Here is a 17,675-nt window from a genome sequence, read left to right as displayed (position 1 = left end):
TCAGTTCCACTTACCCGCCCGCTCCCCATAACCGTTAATTCCCTTAATGGTTAAAAATCTATCTATCTGTGACTTAAACACATTTAACGAGGTAGCCTCTACTGCTTCATTGGGCAGAGAATTCCAAAGATTCACTCCCCTCTGGAGAAGAAGTTCCTTCTCAACTCTGTTCTAAATTGACTCCCTGGTATTTTGAGGCTATGTCCCCTAGTTCTTGTTTCCATTGTAAGTGGAAATAACCTCGCTGCTTCTACCCTGTCTAGCCACTTCATTATCTTATATGTCTCTATAAGATCTCCCCTCAACCTTCTAAACTCCAATGAGTACAGGCCCAGTCTACTCAATCTCTCCTCATAAGCTAACCCCCTCATCTCTGGAATCAACCTGGTGAACCTTCTCTGTACCCCCTCCAAAGCTAATATATCCTTTCTTAAATAAGGGGACCAAAATTGTACACAGTACTCTAGGTGTGGCCTCACCAGTACCCTGTACAGTTGCAGCATGACCTCCCTGCTTTTATACTCCATCCCTCTCGCGATAAAGGCCAACATTCCATTTGCCTTCTTGATTACCTGCTGCACCTACAAACTGAGTTTTTGTGATTCATGCACAAGGACCCCCAGGTCCCTCTGCACAGTAGCATGTTGTAATTTTTCACCGTTTAAATAATAGTCCATTTTACTATTATTCCTTCCAAAGTGGATAACCTCACACTTACCAACGTTATACACCATCTGCCAGATCCTCGCCCACTCACTTAGCCTATTGTTCCACAGGAGCAGGCTGAGGGTAAGGGAGTGTGTTTCTGCATTTGATTTATTTATTTTACAGTTAAATTTGTGTTAAAAATCTGAGGTTTTTTGTCCAAAACAGGAAGTAGGCCCAGGAGAAGCCTGGGAAGGTTTTTGGAGGGTTTAAAAGCAGGCCGCACTTTTGAGCGGGCAGCGGAGGGAGTGGGGAGTAGAGTGTGAACTGTAAGGGCTTTGGCTCACAGGGCTTCGGCGAGGACACGCAGAGGCAGGGTAGGGTTTCACTTTTAAATTACACCAACTTATACAAGGTAAACTGGTATGGAGGGATATGTAATGTGCTGTTTCTGCATGATGTGGGAGCAAGTGGATCCCAAGGTGGACCCCAGGGACCATGTCTGCAGTAAGTGCTGGTTGCTGGAGGATCTCCAGCTCAAGGTAGATGAACTGGACTCTGAGCTACAGACACTGAGGCTTATCAGGAAAGGGGGGAGCTATCTGGATAATGTGTATAAAGAGAAAGTCACGCCCCTTAGACTGACTAACTTAGCTGCGGGTCAGGGACAACAGGGAGTGGCTGCGGGTGAGGCAGGCAGTGGGAGGAAGAAGGCAGGCCGTGGGGGGAAGAAGGCAGGCCGTGGGGGGAAGAAGGCGGGCAGTGGGGGGGGAAGAAAGGAAGTAGTTTGCGGGAGGTAAAGTCCCAAGAACCTCAGCCCTTAGATCTGTGCAACAGATTTGAGGTTCTTGCCACCAGTGTAGATGGGAAAAATGACTGCGAGAAGGACGAGCAAACTGTCGGCAGTACCAGGGTGCAGGGTGCTGCTGCAACGGAGAGATCAAAGAGAAATGTAGTAGTAATTGGGGATAGTGTAGTTAAGGGCATAGACACTGTTCTCTGTGACCAGGAGAAGCAATACCATAGGTTGTGTTGCCTGCCTGGTGCTCGGGTCCAGGATGTATCATCTGGGCTGCAGAGGAATCTGGAGTGGGAGGGTGAAAATTCAGTTGTCGTGGTCCATGTAGGTGCCAATGACATAGACAAAACAGGAACTAAGGATCTACAGAGGGAGTACGAAGAGCTGGGGAACAAATTAAAAAGCAGAACCAACAAGGTGGTAATCTCTGGATTACTACCTGAGCCATGCGCAAATTGGCGCAAGGTTAATAGGATTAAGGAGACGAATGCGTGGCTCAAGGATTGGTGTGGGAGGAATGGGTTCGAATTCATGGGGCATTGGCACCAGTATTTGGGCAGATGGGACCTGTATAGATGGGATCGTCTCCGTTTGAACTGTGCTGCGACCAGAGTCCTAGCGAATCGTATCACTAGGGCTGTAGATAGGGCTTTAAACTAATTTATGGGGGGGGCGGGGGGCAGAGGTAAGAGGAATTACGAAATCAATGGTAGAGGAGAGGGAGCGAGTGCAAGTGAATGAGGGCATTCAAGTAGTTAAAGGAGTAGAGGGCGAGGGAGAGGTTGATAGCATTTCATCAAATCGGGTCCAGATAAAAGCTGGAATAAAGACACTTTGCCTGAATGCACGAAGCATTCGGAACAAAGTTAATGAGTTGATGGTGCAAATCAACACAAATGGGTACGATCTAGTGGCCATTACAGAAACGTGGCTGCAGGGAGACCAGGACTGGGAGATGAATATCCAGGGGTATCAGGCATTTAGGAAGAATAGACAGGAAGGAAAAGGTGGTGGGGTAGCTCTGTTAATAAAAGATAATATCAGGGTAGTAGTGAGGGATGACATAGGCTCGAAGGAACAAAACGTGGAATCATTATGGGTAGAGATAAGGAATAGTAGGGGGAGAAAGACACTAGTAGGCGTGGTCTATAGGCCCCCAAATAATAATGTTGACGTGGGGAGGGCTATAAACAAGCAAATAATGGATGCGTGCAAAAACGGAACGGCAATAATCATGAGGGACTTCAACCTGCATATTGATTGGCTGACTCAAGTTGGAAGGGGTGGGATGGCGGTAGAGTTCTTAGAATGCTGTCAGGATAGTTACCTTGAACAGTATGTTACAGAACCGACGAGGGAACGAGTTATCTTAGATCTGGTAATGTGTAACGAGGTAGGTAGAATTAAGGATGTTCTTGTGAAGGACCCTCTTGGGTCAAGTGATCACAATATGGTCAAATTTCTGGTACAAATGGAAGAGGAGAAAGTCGGGTCCCATACCAGTGTGCTCTGTTTGAACAGAGGGAAGTACGATAGGATGAGGGCTGAATTGGCTAAGGTGGACTGGGAGAGCAGACTGGTAGGTAGGACAGCTAAGGAACAGTGGAGGATTTTTAAGGAGATCCTTTTCCGTACTCAGCAACAATATATTCCGGTGATAAAGAAGATCTGTCAGAAAAGGGATAACCAGCCGTGGATAACGAAGGAAATTCAGGAGAGTATTAAATTAAAGACCGATGCGTACAGAGTGGCCAAAAATAGTGGAGAATTGGAAGATTGGGAAAGTTTTAAGAAACAACAAAGAACGACTAAGAAAGCAATAAAGAAAGGAAAGATAGGTTATGAAGCTAGGCTAGCTCTAAATATAAAAAATGATAGTAAAAGCTTTTACAAATATATAAAAAGGAATAGAGTGGCAAGAGTGAATGTTGGACCTTGGAGGACGAGACGGGGGATTTAATAGTGGGAAATGAGGAAATGGCTGGAACTTTAAATACGTTTTTTGTGTCGGTCTTCATGGTGGAAGACACAAATAGTTCACCGAATATTAACTATAGACGGTTGGTAGGAGGAGAGGTACTCAATACAATTAATGTTACCAGGGAGACAGTGCTTGGTAGACTAACGGGACTGAAGGTGGACAAGTCCCTGGGCCCGGATGGAATGCATCCCAGGGTACTGAAAGAAATGTCAGGGGTAAAAACGGATGCGTTAGTGGTTATTTATCAAAATTCGTTGGATTCTGGGGTAGTGCCAGCGGATTGGAAAACGGCTAATGTTACGCCGCTGTTTAAAAAAGGAAATAGACAAAAGGTGGGTAACTACAGGCCGGTTAGCTTAACATCTGTAGTTGGGAAAATGCTGGAATCCATCATTAAAGAAGAAATAGCAGGCCATCTGGATAAGAATGGTTCCATTAAGCAGACGCAGCATGGATTCATGAGGGGAAAGTCGTGCTTGACGAACTTGTTGGATTTTTATGAAGATGTGACTAGTGCGGTTGACGGAGGGGAACCGGTGGATGCGGTGTTTTTGGATTTCCAAAAGGCGTTTGATAAGGTGCCTCACAAAAGGTTGCTGAAGAAGATTGGGTCACACGGAGTTGGGGATAGGGTGTTAGCGTGGATTGGGGATTGGCTATCCAACAGGAAGCAGAGAGTCGGAATGAATGGGTGTTTTTCTGGTTGACAGATGGTAACTAGTGGCGTGCCGCAGGGATCGGTTATGGGGCCTCAACTATTTAGCATTTATATGGACGATCTGGAGGAGGGGACTGAGTGTAGGGTAACAAAGTTTGCAGACGACACAAAGATAAGTGGAAAAGTGAATCGTGTGGAGGGCGTAGAAGGTCTGCAGAGAGATTTGGACAGGCTGAGTGAGTGGGCGAGGATCTGGCAGATGGAGTATAACGTTGACAAATGCGAGGTTATTCACTTTGGAGGAAATAATAGCAAATTGGATTATTATCTAAATGGAAAAAAATTGCAACATGCTACTGTGCAAAGGGACTTGGGGGGTCCTTGTGCATGAGACGCAAAAACCCAGTCTGCAGGTGCAACAGGTGATCAAGAAGGCAAATGGGATGTTGGCCTATATCGCAAGGGGGATAGAATATAAAAGCAGAGATGTCTTGCTGCATCTGTACAGGGCATTGGTGAGGCCGCAGCTGGAATATTGTGTGCAGTATTGGTCCCCTTATTTGCGGAAGGATATATTGGCCTTGGAGGGAGTGCAGAGAAGGTTCACCAGGTTGATACCAGAGATGAGGGGGTGTTGATTATGAGGAGAGACTGAGCAGATTGGGTTTGTACTCATTGGAATTTAGAAGGCTGAGGGGGGATCTTATAGAGACCTATAAGATAATGAAGGGGCTGGATAGGGTAGAAGTGGAGAGATTCTTTCCACTTAGAAAGGAAGCTAGAACTAGAGGGCACAGCCTCAAAATAAAAGAGGGTCAGTTTAGGACAGAGTTGAGGAGGAACTTCTTCTCTCAGAGGGTGGTGAACCTCTGGAATTCTCTGCCCACTGAAGTGGTGGAGGCTACCTCGTTGAATATGTTTAAATCACGGATAGATGGATTCCTGATCGGTAAGGGAATTAGGGGTTATGGGGATCAGGCGGGTAAGTGGAACTGATCCACTTCGGATCAGCCATGATCTTATTGAAGTGCGGGGCAGGCTCGAGGGGCTAGATGGCCTACTCCTGCTCCTATTTCTTATGTTCTTATGTTCTATCCAAATCTGTCTGCAGACTCTCTGTGTCCTCCACACAATTTGCTTTCCCACTCATCTTTGAGTCATCCGCAAACTTTGTTACCCTACACTCGGTCCCCTCCTCCAGATCGTCTATGTATATGCACAGGAAGGCCACACAACAGACAGCAATGAGATGACTGAGCTGTTAATCTGTGTTTTGGCTTTGAGTGCTTGAGGGATAAATGTTGACCAAGACACTGAAAATAACACTGCTCATTTTCTGTTCATCATGGGTTGCAAGGTGGCACCATGGTTAGCACTGCAGTCTCACAGCGCCAGGGTCTTGGGTTCAATTCCAGCCTTGGGTGACTGAGTGGAGTTTGCACATTCTCCCCGTGTCTGCGTGGGTTTCCTCCGGGTGCTCAGGTTTCCTCCCAGCGATGTGCAGGTTAGGTGGATTGGCCATGCTAAATTGTCCCTTAGTGTCCAAAGATGTATAGGTTAGATGAATTAGCCACGGTAAATGTGTGGGGTGGTGGGCCCGGGTAAGATACTCTATCAGAGAGTTGGTTGAGACTCCTTGGGCTGAATGGCCCCTTCTGCACGATAGAGATTCTATGATTCAAAGGGTAAAAGTCATTGTGGGATCATTAACTTCTATCTAAGCTAGCAGACTAGGTTAACACCTCATCCAAATGAGTTCTGACAACGCAGCACTCCATCAGCACCGCACCATAATGCAAGTGCAGACCTAGTTTTTTCAAAATCAGAGTAGAATTGAATGCTCAGCCATCTAGCTCAGCGGTGACCATCGCTACCACTGACTGATCCCAGAAATCAAAATTAGCCAAGCCTTGGGGCTCAAATTATCACAAAATATTGATTCCATCTGCGCAATTGCAATTTCCTAATACAGTGTACTAACAAATGTCCTTTCTAGGACAGATGTAATCATCTCATGTCAGACAGTCAATATTATCTGATACAGAGCAACTGTGCTGGCGATCTGAAACAATAAGACAGAACATGCTGGAAATGTGCCGTGGGTGAGATTTTAACTCAATCAAAGTCCACTCATCGACACAGAGTTAAAAATGAAGGTGAATATGCCAGTCAAGCATCTGCCAAAATATTCAAGGTTTAGGGTCTGGATCCAGAATAACATATTTTCAATTATCTCCACAAATCCTGACTGATGTTCTTTGGTGTTTCCAGTATTTTCTAATTTGTATTCTAATCCCTGATATTAGTTAGCCTTCTCTTCGTTGATATTGTTAATGTTCTTCCCTTTGCCTCCCTCTCTTCTTTAAACCTGCCACCATCACCTCTCCCCTCAAAAGAGGATAACCCTTGACCCCCAGTGTCCTTGCAAATCCATTGGGGATAACCCTTGACACCCAGTGTCCTTGCAAATCCCTTGGGGATAACCCTTGACCCCCAATGTCCTTGCAAATCCCTTGGGGATAACCCTTGACACCCAGTGTCCTTGCAAATCCCTTGGGGATAACCCTTGACACCCAGTGTCCTTGCAAATCCCTTGGGGATAACCCTTGACCCCCAATGTCCTTGCAAATCCCTTGGGAATAACCCTTGACCCCAGTGTCCCTGCAAATCCCTTGGGGATAACCTTTGACCCCAGTGTTCTTACCCTCCCATTTCCAACCTCCCTGATCTCTCCAAAGTCTCTGTCCACGTTGTCATCTTCCAAGTCTGTGCTCATCTTTTCCCGCTATTCCAGAGCTACGTTTCTGACTACAAATCTTGTCATCACTAAAACCAGCCACTTCTACCTCTGCAACATCACTCGACTCCACCCCTGCCTTAACGCATCTGCTGCTGAAACCTTCACTTGTGTCTTGGTTACCTCTAGCTTTGACCATTTGCAACGTAGTCCTGTCTGGCCTCTCACAATCGCTCCTCCGTAAATGGGAGATTGTATGAAGTTCTGCTGCCCAGATCCTTACTGGTACTAAGTCCCATTCACCAGTCCTTGCTGACCAAACTTCGCCTCTGGCAAGTGAAGCCTCGATTTTAAAATTCTCATCCTTGTTTTTAAATCCCTCCACCACCTCACGTCACTTTGTCGCTGTAATCTCCTCCAACCCACAACCCTTTTGAGAGAGCTATGCTCCTCTTAATTCTGGCCTCTGATCTTAATTGCTCCACAACTGGTGACCAAGCCTTCAGCTGCCTAGTCCTTGTGCTTGGTAATTCTGTCCTTAAATCTCTCCACCTCTTTACCTCCTTTCCTTCCTAGCGAGACACTCCTTCAAATCTACCTCTTCCCTTATTACACTCCAATGAAGCGCCTTGGGACATTTCGTTTTGTTAAAGCTGCCATATAGTTGTTCGTGTTCTTCCTGTTGTCATAAGGTATTGGCTTTATAATATTACTTTAGTCAAACTAAACCAGAAGAGGGTAGTCGGCAGGGAGCAGAGCAACAATGGGGTGGCATGGTGGCACAGTAGTTAGCACTGCTGCCTCACAGAGCCAGGGACCCGGGTTCAATTCCCGGCTTGGGTCACTATCTGTTCGGAGTCTGCACATTCTTCCTGTGTCTGCGTGGGTTTCTCCGGTGCTCTGGTTTCCTACCACAGTCCGAAAGACATGCTGGTTAGGTGCATTGGCCATGCTAAATTCTCCAGTGTACCCGAACAGGCGCCAGAGTGCGGCGACTAGGGGATTTTCACAGTAACTTCATTGCAGTGTGAATGTAAGCCTACTTGTGACACTAATAAATAGACTTCATAACACTCAATATTAACTTTTACCTGGCTTGGAAGAAAGGGTTAGCCTGTTTACATTGTACATTGTGGCCAACTTACATTCTTCCCTACCCGATTCACAGAGGTGAAGAGTATTTGGCCAATGAACTATGGCATGCAATGAATTTGTTTCTATTCATACGAACTGGAAAAATATCTTCCATGTAAGATGCAGAGCGAAGAATCAAACCGCTTTATACTTACTGCAATAAGGCTGCATTCACAATCAGTTACTTAACCCCCTTCAATCAAAAATTCCAGCATAAAATGCTTACAAAAACATGATCCAAAAAAAAAACTCCTGACTGATCACATTTCCAATTTTGGAAAGAAAGCTCAGTCTTTCACTTCACATTGCTCTCAGCTTCTGAATCACAGCTGTGCCTGTTTCTAAAAGTCCTTTCTTCATTGATAGGGCCTCAGTGGTCCCCGGTAGGTCATAATCGTTAGATGGTGGGACACTCCGTTGCCATGGTAGCCATAAAGCTTGGTGAGTACATTTATTGCCTATGTTTCAACAGGGGGAAAAAAAGCTGTTGTTCAAACTTTCTGGCCATTTAACCCTTCAAGGTAAGCTAAATATAATGGAAACTTGGTATTCACGCCTATGACTATCAGACAAAAAAAAGGACCTTCACCCAAATCATTAACCCATCCTTTTTGCAGCGCTTGCTGTTTTTATTATTGCCGAGGTCGACATTTCCCTTTTTACAACATCAAGAAAAGACAGAATCTCCATGGCTGCCTGTGTAATTACTCCACATGGTGTCAAGAAACAGCTGAACACACACTAGATACAGCAAAGGTTATGGCCCCGATAACATTCCAGGTGTGATGCTAAAGATCATCTCCAGAACTCACTGTGCCACTAGCCAACCTATCCCAGTACACCCACAACACTGGCATCTACACAGCAGTGCAAAAGTTTGCACAGCTATGTCCTGTCCACAAGAAAGGACAAACATAATCCAGCAAACTACCACCCCATCAGTCTACAAAAGCTGCCAATGGCAGTGTTATCATCAAGCAACATTTACCCAGCAATAACTTGTTCACCAAAGCTCAGTTTGGGTTCCTCCACGGCCACTTGGCTCCAGATCTCACTACAGCCATGGTCCAAACATGGACAAAACAGCTGAAATCCGGAGGTGAGCAAAGACCGGCTGCCCTTGACACCAAGGTAGATTTGACCAAGTGTGGCATCAAGGAACCCTGGCAAATTTCAGCAACTGGAATCAGGGGGAAGAGCCCTCCATTTAGCACAAAGGAAAATGGTCGTGCTGGTTGGAAATGAGTCATCTTTGTCCCCTTACTGTTCTTGGCCCAACCATCTTCAACTGCTTTATCAATGACCCTTCCTCCATCACTAGCCCACCCCTCCCTCCCCCGCCCCCGATCCGATGCAGACACAATGGGCCAAATGGCCTACTTCTGTGCTGTAACAATTCTGTGACCTTAACTGGATCATAAGGTCAGAATCGGGGATGTTCATTGATGATTGCAGTGTTCAATATAATTTGTAACTCCTCAGATTCTGAAACAGTCCATTCCCATATGCAGAAAGAACCTGGACAACAGTCAAGCTGGGGCTGATAAATGCAGAGCTCCATACAAGGGAAGAGACTGTCTAATCACCTTCGCTTGACATTCAACAGAATTACCATTGCCGAATTCTCACCATCAACAGACACGACAACAATATTTCTTCTGCAATGAATGGTTAGGATTTGGAATGCACTACCCGATGGGCAGGTAGAAAAGACTCAATGGTCGTCTTCAAACAAAATTGGCTAAACACTTGAAGGAGAAAGGGCATTGCAGGGATTAGGAAAGAACAGGGGAGTGGGGCTAAATCAGTCGCTCTTTGAAAGAGCAAGAGCTGATTAGACAGACGAATGGCCTCCAGTGTTGTATTATTCAATGATTGAATGCTGGCAGTCACTATTGATCAGAATCTTAACTGGGTGACCCACATAATACTGTAGCTACAAGGGCATGTCAGAGGCTGGAATTCTGTAACAAACAATTGCAGATGTCAGAGCAGCTTTCTTGAAGGTCAACCCGCGGGAAGCGACTGGCCCGGATGGGGTACCCGGACGAGCACTCAGATCCTGCGCAGATCAGCTGGCGGGGGTATTCACAGATATCTTCAATCCCTCTTTACAACAATCTGAGGTCCCTATCTACTTCAAGAAGACGACCATCATCCCGGTACCTAAGAAAAACCAAGCAGCGTGTCTTAATGACTATTGGCCTGTGGCTCTGACATCATTATGAAGTGCTTCGAAATGTTAGTCATGGCACGAATCAATTCCAGCCTTCCGGACTACCTGGATCCACTACAGTTTGCCTATGGCTGCAACAGGTCCACAGCAAATGCCATTTCCCTGGCCCTGCACTCAACCCTGGAACACCTAGATAACAAGGACACCTATGTCAGACTCCTATTTATTGACTACAGCTCAGCCTTCAACATTATTATTTCCACAAAACTCATCTCCAAACTCCATGGCCTGGGCCTTGGCACCTCCCTCTGTAACAGGATCCTGAACTTCCTAACTCACAGATCACAATGAGTAAGGATAGGCAACAACACTTTCTCCATGATCATCCTCAACACCGGTGCCCCACAAGGCTGTGTTCTCCCTACTATACTCCTTATACACCTATGACTGTGTGGCAAATTCCCCCCAATTCGATTTTCAAGTTTGCTGACAACACCATCATAGTGGGTCGGATCTCAAACAATGATGAGACAGAGTACAGGAATGAGATAGAGAATCTGGTGAACTGGTGCAACAACAATAATCTGTCCCTCAATGTCAACAAAACAAAGGAGACTGTCATTGACTCAGGATGCGTAAAGGAGAACATGCCCCTGTCTACATCAACGGGGATGAAGTAGAAAGGGTCGAGAGCTTCATGTTTTTGGGTGTTCAGATCACCAACAACCTGTTCTGGTCCCCCCATGCCGACACTATAGTTAAGAAAGCCCACCAACACCTCTACTTTCTCAGAAGACCAAGGAAATTTGGCATGTCAGCTATGACTCTCCCCAACCTTTAGAGATGCACCATAGAAAGCATTCTTTTTGGTTGTATCACAGCTTGGTATGGCTCCTGCTCTGCCCAAGACCACAAGGAACTGCAAAAGGTTGTGAATGTAGCCCAATCCATCACGCAAATCAGCCTCCTATACATTGACTGTCTACACTTCCCGTCGCCTCGGCAAAGCACCCAGCATAATTAAGGATCTCACACATCCTGAACATTCTCTTTTCCAGCTTCTTCCTTTGGGATAATGATACAAATGTCTGAGGTCACGTACCAACTGACTCAAGAACAGCTTCTTCCCTACTGCTGTCGGACTTTTGAATGGATTTACCTTGCATTAAGTTGATCTTTCTCTACACCCTAGCTATGACTGTAACACTACATTCTGCACTCTCTCGTTTCCTTCTTTATAAACAGTATGCTTTGTCAGTAAAGCGCGCAAGAAACAATACTTTTCACTATATGTTAAGACATGTGACAATAATAAATCAAATCAAATCAAACAATTCACTTTGACTCCTCAAAGCGTCCACAGTGCAAGTCTGGAGTGTGATGGTACTTGCTTGGATGAGTGCAGTTCCAGAAAGTTTCAAGACACTCAACACCATCCAGGACACAGCAGCTTAATAATTTGCACATTCATTCCATTGACCTCCAGTGGACCAAGGCTGAAGTCTGCCCCATTTACAAGATGCATGGCAGTAACTCATTCAGGCTCCTTCAACAACACCTTCCCAACTCACAGCCTCCAATACCTCAAAGGGCAACAGGCTCATGGGAACACCACCACCCACCTGCATGCCACACACCAACCTGTCATGGAAATACATGCTCACTGGGTCAGAACCTCCTACCTAACAGCACTGTGGGTGCACCTGCACCACACAGGCTGCAGCAGTTCAAGAAGGCCGTTCACCACCACCTTCTGAAGGGCAACTAGGAGTGGGCAGCAGTGACAATCATTCATAGAATCTACAGTGCAGAAGGAGATCATTTGGCCCATTGAGCTTGCACTGACAACAATCCCACCCAGGTCCTGTCCTATCCCCGTAACCCCACATATTTACCCTCCTAAGATCCCTGACATTAAGGGGCAATTTAGCATGGCCAATCAACCTAACCTGCACATATTTGGACTGAGAGAAGAAACTGGAGCACCCAGAGGAAGCCCATGCAGACATGGGGAGAATGTGCAAATTCTACACAGTCACCTGAGGCCGGAATTGAACCCGGGTCCCTGGCACTGTGAGGCAACAGTGCTAACCACTGTGCCACCCAAACAACTTCATGAACAGCTAAAGAAAATTTCCATTTATATAGCACATTTGTAGGAGAAAATATCTCAAGGTGTTTCAGACATGTGTGATCAGTCAAGATTGGACATCGAGTTACATCAGGAGATATTAGGGCAGGTGACTAACGCTTGGTCAAAGAGCTACATTTTAAGGAGTGTCAGGCAAGGAGAAAGAGCAGGAATATTGAATTCCAAAGCCGTGGGGTTTAAGAGTCTAAAATTTAGACTGAATTTGGCAAATTTAGTTGCCAAGGGATGAGCTAATAATAATCAGAGATGTTGAAGAGGGCAGAATTTGAGGAATGCAGAGTTGCAGAGCAGGAGGTTACAGAGGCAGAAGGTAGCCAGGCCATGGAGGAATTTGAAGAGCAGAATGGTTTAGGTTTATGGTGTTGCTGGGTCTCAAGCCAAGGTCGAACACAGGGGCTGATGGGTGAATGGGGTTGGGTGCCAGTTGGAAAATGGGCAACAGAATTTTGGAGCGTGCTCAGATAGCCAGAAGGTGGAAGGCTGGATAAGTGGCTGAGAATAAGCAAGTGTTTCACATTCTGGTGGAAACCTGATAAGGAGTGATGTTAGAAAAATTACACAGCAGTCAGTAACATTCCCCACACTGGGCCAATTCCCTGGAGTAATAAGCTTTTCTTATTCAATCAGCTCTGCGGAAACCATACTTACGGTGCTGGTGCTTTGAGCTGAATGACGTTCCTCAAACCAGAGGCTGCTCTGTCTGTCGGAGGTAGAGAGGAGTGGTTTCTAAAGCAAGCATACCGACACAATGTGATCGCACCAACCTGGGTACAGTGTTTACCAAAAGCACAGTAAAAGGAACCAAACCTGAAATTTAACGGAAGGTGCAGAAACTGACAACCACCAGAACCTATCCAAACTCAAGAGAGCGATTTCTATTTTTAAAGCTGCAACCATTCGCTGGTAAGCCTTTAGGAGGCGGGCAGTTCGTCCGAGCTGTTGTTCTTGCCCAAGGCTGCAGTGTTGGGAGTTGAAACATTGAGTAATACAGTACAACACTATCTCTGTTACAACCCACACCAGCATTTTCACAGATACCTGGTATCGTCCTTGATGATCTAATCATTGGAACAGTTTGGGATATTGTTCATTGAATTCTGTCTGTACAACAGGGTTAGTATTCAAGTGGACTGATGAGTTCTGAGCAAATATTTCAGGGCCACATTTCCCACTGCAGTCAAGACTGAAGTGATGTGTACATAACCTGTTCTGTCTGTTTTTTGTTTTGAATGAGACAGCATGGCAAAATTAAACATAAAGGAGTTTCTGATCTTTCCAAACTTAAGTGTGAGTACTACCAACATTTGGGAGCCAGAAGACAACCAGAACACATAACATATTTTCCCAAATTTGTGGTCAAAATATATTATGGTGATGTTCCCAAATGTTTTAAAAAATAAAAAGAGGCTTAATGATGCTGGTATGCAACAAGCACTCCCAAGGTCTTCCAATTATGCGCTGCACATCCATCATTTGGGGAGCCACTGCTTCATGTGGTATCATGGACCCGGGTTCGATTCCTGGCTTGGGTCACTGCCTGTGCGCAGTCTGCATGCTCTCCCCGTGTCAGTGTGGGTTTCCTCCGGGTGCTCCGGTTTCCTCCCACAGTCGGGGTTATGGAGAAAAGGTAGGAGAATGGGGATGAGAAAAATATCAGCCATAATTGAATGGCGGAGCAGACTCGATGGGCCAAGTGGCCTAATCCTACTCCTATGTCTTATGGTCTTATGGTCTAAAGGCATGCTGGTTAGGTGCATTGGCCATGCTAAATTCTCCCTCAGTGTACCCAACCAGGCTCCGAAGTGTGGCAACTAGGGGATTTTCACAGCAACTTCATTCCAGTGTTAATGTAAGCTTACTTGTGACACTAATAAATAAACTTTAAACTTAGTTTTATAGGCACTAAAGATTGTACTGTTACTCCCTAATATATTGTCATAGGTTAATTGTTATTTTATTATATACTAATGATACAATGTCAGTGTACCCGAGCAGGCTCCAGAATGTGGTGACTAGGGGGTTTCCGCAGCAACTTCATTGCAGTGTTAATGTAAGTCTACTTGTGTCAATAATAGTAAACTTTAAAAATCCTTTAACTGAAATCCATTGATCTTTGGGTCCCTGTGTGCTAAATTAATAGTCTGTGAAGTTTGTAACATTTAAGGTAGAGAGTATTCTATTGTTTACTATCAATTTCTGCTTAGTAACAAGGGTGGGAGTCTGTGGGAGTGTTTTGATAGGTCATCAGATCAGTTTAAGTACCAGTGAACAGCTCCTTGAGGCAGTCAATTTAAGTCAGTCTGCCAGCCAACAAGACCAGAGGTGTAAAGCTTAGGTGGATTCACCATGCTAAATTGTCCCTTCATGTCCCAATGTGTGTAGGCTAAAATGATTTGCCATGATAAATGTGTAGGGTTACAGGAATAGGGTGGGGAAGAGGGCCTGGGTAAGATACTCTGTCAGAGAGTCAGTGCAGACTCGATGGGCCAAATGGCCTCTTCGGCATTGTGGGGGGTGGGGGGTGGAGAGGCAGGTAGACTTTAAATAAAGAGGGTCGCTGGAGCAAAGGTACCCCTGTGGAACAGTGATGTTCTGCTTTGCATGTCCATAGGTCTGAAAATGTGTTTGTAAGCTAGTGTTGAGCGTACTTGGGAATCTAGGGAGAAGGAATCTTGGAAGGAGAGACTGAAACCTTGTGAGGTGGATCATTGTTAAAGACTTCTGAGAGAGAGTGACTTTTGGAGAGAAGTCCAAGGGGTGATCTATAAAGGTAGAGATTGGAAACCATTGTGAGGAAGCTGAACTTTCAGTGAGGTTGATTAATTTACCATGGGACTAACAGCTGGGTGATTTGTTGAGAAATCCGTGGAATCTGTCTTGGTTGCATCTGTCATTTACTCTGTAGTGTGGTGTGTCCAACACATATAATTCACATGTATCTCATACCCTGAATGTTAGAGTATAAGATACATATTGGCTGGAGTTTTCTGGCCGTTCAATCTCCACCCCGCTGCAAACGAGGATGGAGAATTTGGTGCTCAGCCAAATCTCCATTCACTCTAGCGGGACCAGAAAGTCCCACTGCCTTGAACAGCTGGAAAATTCTACCCATTGTAAATTGTTTCATCTTTCTGAGCTTGTATAGTAAAGTTTGTTTTTGTTTGTTCAAATCCCATGGAATCATGTGACTTTATTCCAAAAGCAGGTGTCTTGAATCTTAATCTTTATCTACTTCAAGCAAAATGTTATTGATTCCTAACTGGATCTTCCCCCACATCACCCACATCCACATTTTGTGGTCAGTGCAGACTTGATGGGCCGAATGGCCTCCTTCTGCACTGTAGGATTCTATCCCAGGGTCTGGCCAAGGAGAGTATACAATATCACAGGAATGTAATGTATAATGATACTGCTCTCCCTTACCCAAGAGATTAATTGTACAATTGTATAACCTCGTGGTTAGATGTAGCTCAAAGAACAAAGAACAAAGAACAGTACAGCACAGGAAACAGGCCCTTCGGCCCTCCAAGCCTGTGCCGCTCCTTGGTCCAACTAGACCAATCGTTTGTATCCCTCCATTCCCAGGCTGCTCATGTGACTATCCAGGTAAGTCTTAAACGATGTCAGCGTGCCTGCCTCCACCACCCTACTTGGCAGCGCTTTCCAGGCCCCCACCACCCTCTGTGTAAAAAACGTCCCTCTGATGTCCGAGTTATACTTCGCCCCTCTCAGCTTGAGCCCGTGACCCCTCGTGATCGTCACCTCCGACCTGGGAAAAAGCTTCCCACTGTTCACCCTATCTATACCCTTCATAATCTTGTATACCTCTATTAGATCTCCCCTCATTCTCCGTCTTTCCAAGGAGAACAACCCCAGTCTACCCAATCTCTCCTCATAGCTAAGACCCTCCATACCAGGCAACATCCTGGTAAACCTTCTCTGCACTCTCTCCAATGCCTCCATGTCCTTCTGGTAGTGCGGCGACCAGAACTGGACGCAATACTCCAAATGTGGCCTAACCAGCGTTCTATACAGCTGCATCATCAGACTCCAGCTTTTATACTCTATACCCCGTCCTATAAAGGCAAGCATACCATATGCCTTCTTCACCACCTTCTCCACCTGTGTTGCCACCTTCAAGGATTTGTGGACTTGCACACCTAGGTCCCTCTGTGTTTCTATACTCACAGTAAGATGTGTTCCAATAAAGTTGTTATTTTCCTTACCTCAGTGGACTCTGTAAATATTCTGCGTTAGCTCAACATTACATAATGCATAATACTAAATTAAATGGCATTAACTTGTCGACTGTGGTATGTTAATGGTGCTTACAAGGGGGAGATATGAAACAATCTCAGTGTAAAAGGTGAGGAAAAGATTTGAGTCATTGGGCGGAATTTTCCTGTCCTGCCCACCACGGACATCATAGCAGGCGGGACACGGACTATGCAAAGGTCTGTTGACCCCGAGTAGGATCTTCTGGCCTCAGGGGCGAGCGCAGCCAGAAAATCCTGCCCACTGAGTTAATCGGGTAGACTGAGTGGTTGGCAAAGACTTGATGTTGGTGGCATCCTGATCAACAGAAGTATGGAAGCTAATCTCAGCAGTAGGTAAATGGTGAAGTCTCGAAGAATGTTGGCTGCTGCATGGGTAAGTTAAAGTTAATCCATTCAATTTTGGTTGAAAGTTAAATTATTCTTGAGAATAAACATGGTGAGGAGAATGAAATCATAGAAACCATCGAAAATTACAGCTCAGAAACAGGCCTTTTGGCCCTTCCTGTCTGTGCCGAACCATTTTTTGCCTAGTCCCACTGACCTGCACTTGGACCATATCCCTCCACACCCCTCTCATCCATGAACCCATCCAAGTTTTTCCTAAATGTTAAAAGTGCATTTACCACTTTATCCGGCAGTTCATTCCACACTCCCACCACTCTCTGCGTCCTTTCACCCTTAACCCATGCCCTCTGGTTTTTTTCTCCCCTAGCCTCAGCGGAAAAAGCCTGCGTACATTCACTCTATCTATACCCATCAAAATCTTATACACCTCTATCAAATCTCCCCTCAATCTTCTACGCTCCAGGGAATAAAGTCCCAACCTATTCAATCTCTCTCTGTAACTCAGCTTCTCAAGTCCCAGCAACATCCTTGTGAACCTTCTCTGCACTCTTTCAACCTTATTTACATCTTTCCTGTAACTAGGTGACCAAAACTGTACACAATACTCCAAATTCGGCCTCACCAATGCCTTATATAACCTTACCATAACACTCCAACTTTTATACTCGATACTCCAATTTATAAAGGCCAATGTACCAAAGGCACTCTTTACGACCCTATCCACCTGTGATGTCACTTTTAGGGAATTCTGTACCTGTATTCCCAGATCCC

General features: G+C 45.4%; 1 protein-coding gene across 6 annotated transcripts in view; it reads right to left on the bottom strand.

The window, feature by feature from the left end:
* The window catches only part of meak7 (MTOR associated protein, eak-7 homolog), a 49,992-nt gene extending 36,875 nt beyond the window's left edge, over nucleotides 1-13,117 (bottom strand). For 3 of the 6 annotated variants that reach the window (XM_078210615.1, XM_078210611.1, XM_078210610.1), the window contains exon 1: nucleotides 12,931-13,081. The gene's annotated coding sequence lies outside the window, so the exon portion shown is untranslated. Of the gene's footprint in view, nucleotides 1-12,930 lie in introns of all 6 variants that reach the window. The other 3 variants (XM_078210614.1, XM_078210608.1, XM_078210613.1) reach the window with 3 other exon arrangements.
* Nucleotides 13,118-17,675: the final 4,558 nt, after the last annotated feature.

The sequence above is a fragment of the Mustelus asterias genome, chromosome 4 (assembly GCF_964213995.1).
Source record: "Mustelus asterias chromosome 4, sMusAst1.hap1.1, whole genome shotgun sequence".
In the NCBI taxonomy this organism is placed as follows: domain Eukaryota; kingdom Metazoa; phylum Chordata; class Chondrichthyes; order Carcharhiniformes; family Triakidae; genus Mustelus; species Mustelus asterias.
The sequence above is the reverse complement of the archived record's forward strand: the minus strand, read 5'-3'. Positions and strand labels throughout refer to the sequence as shown.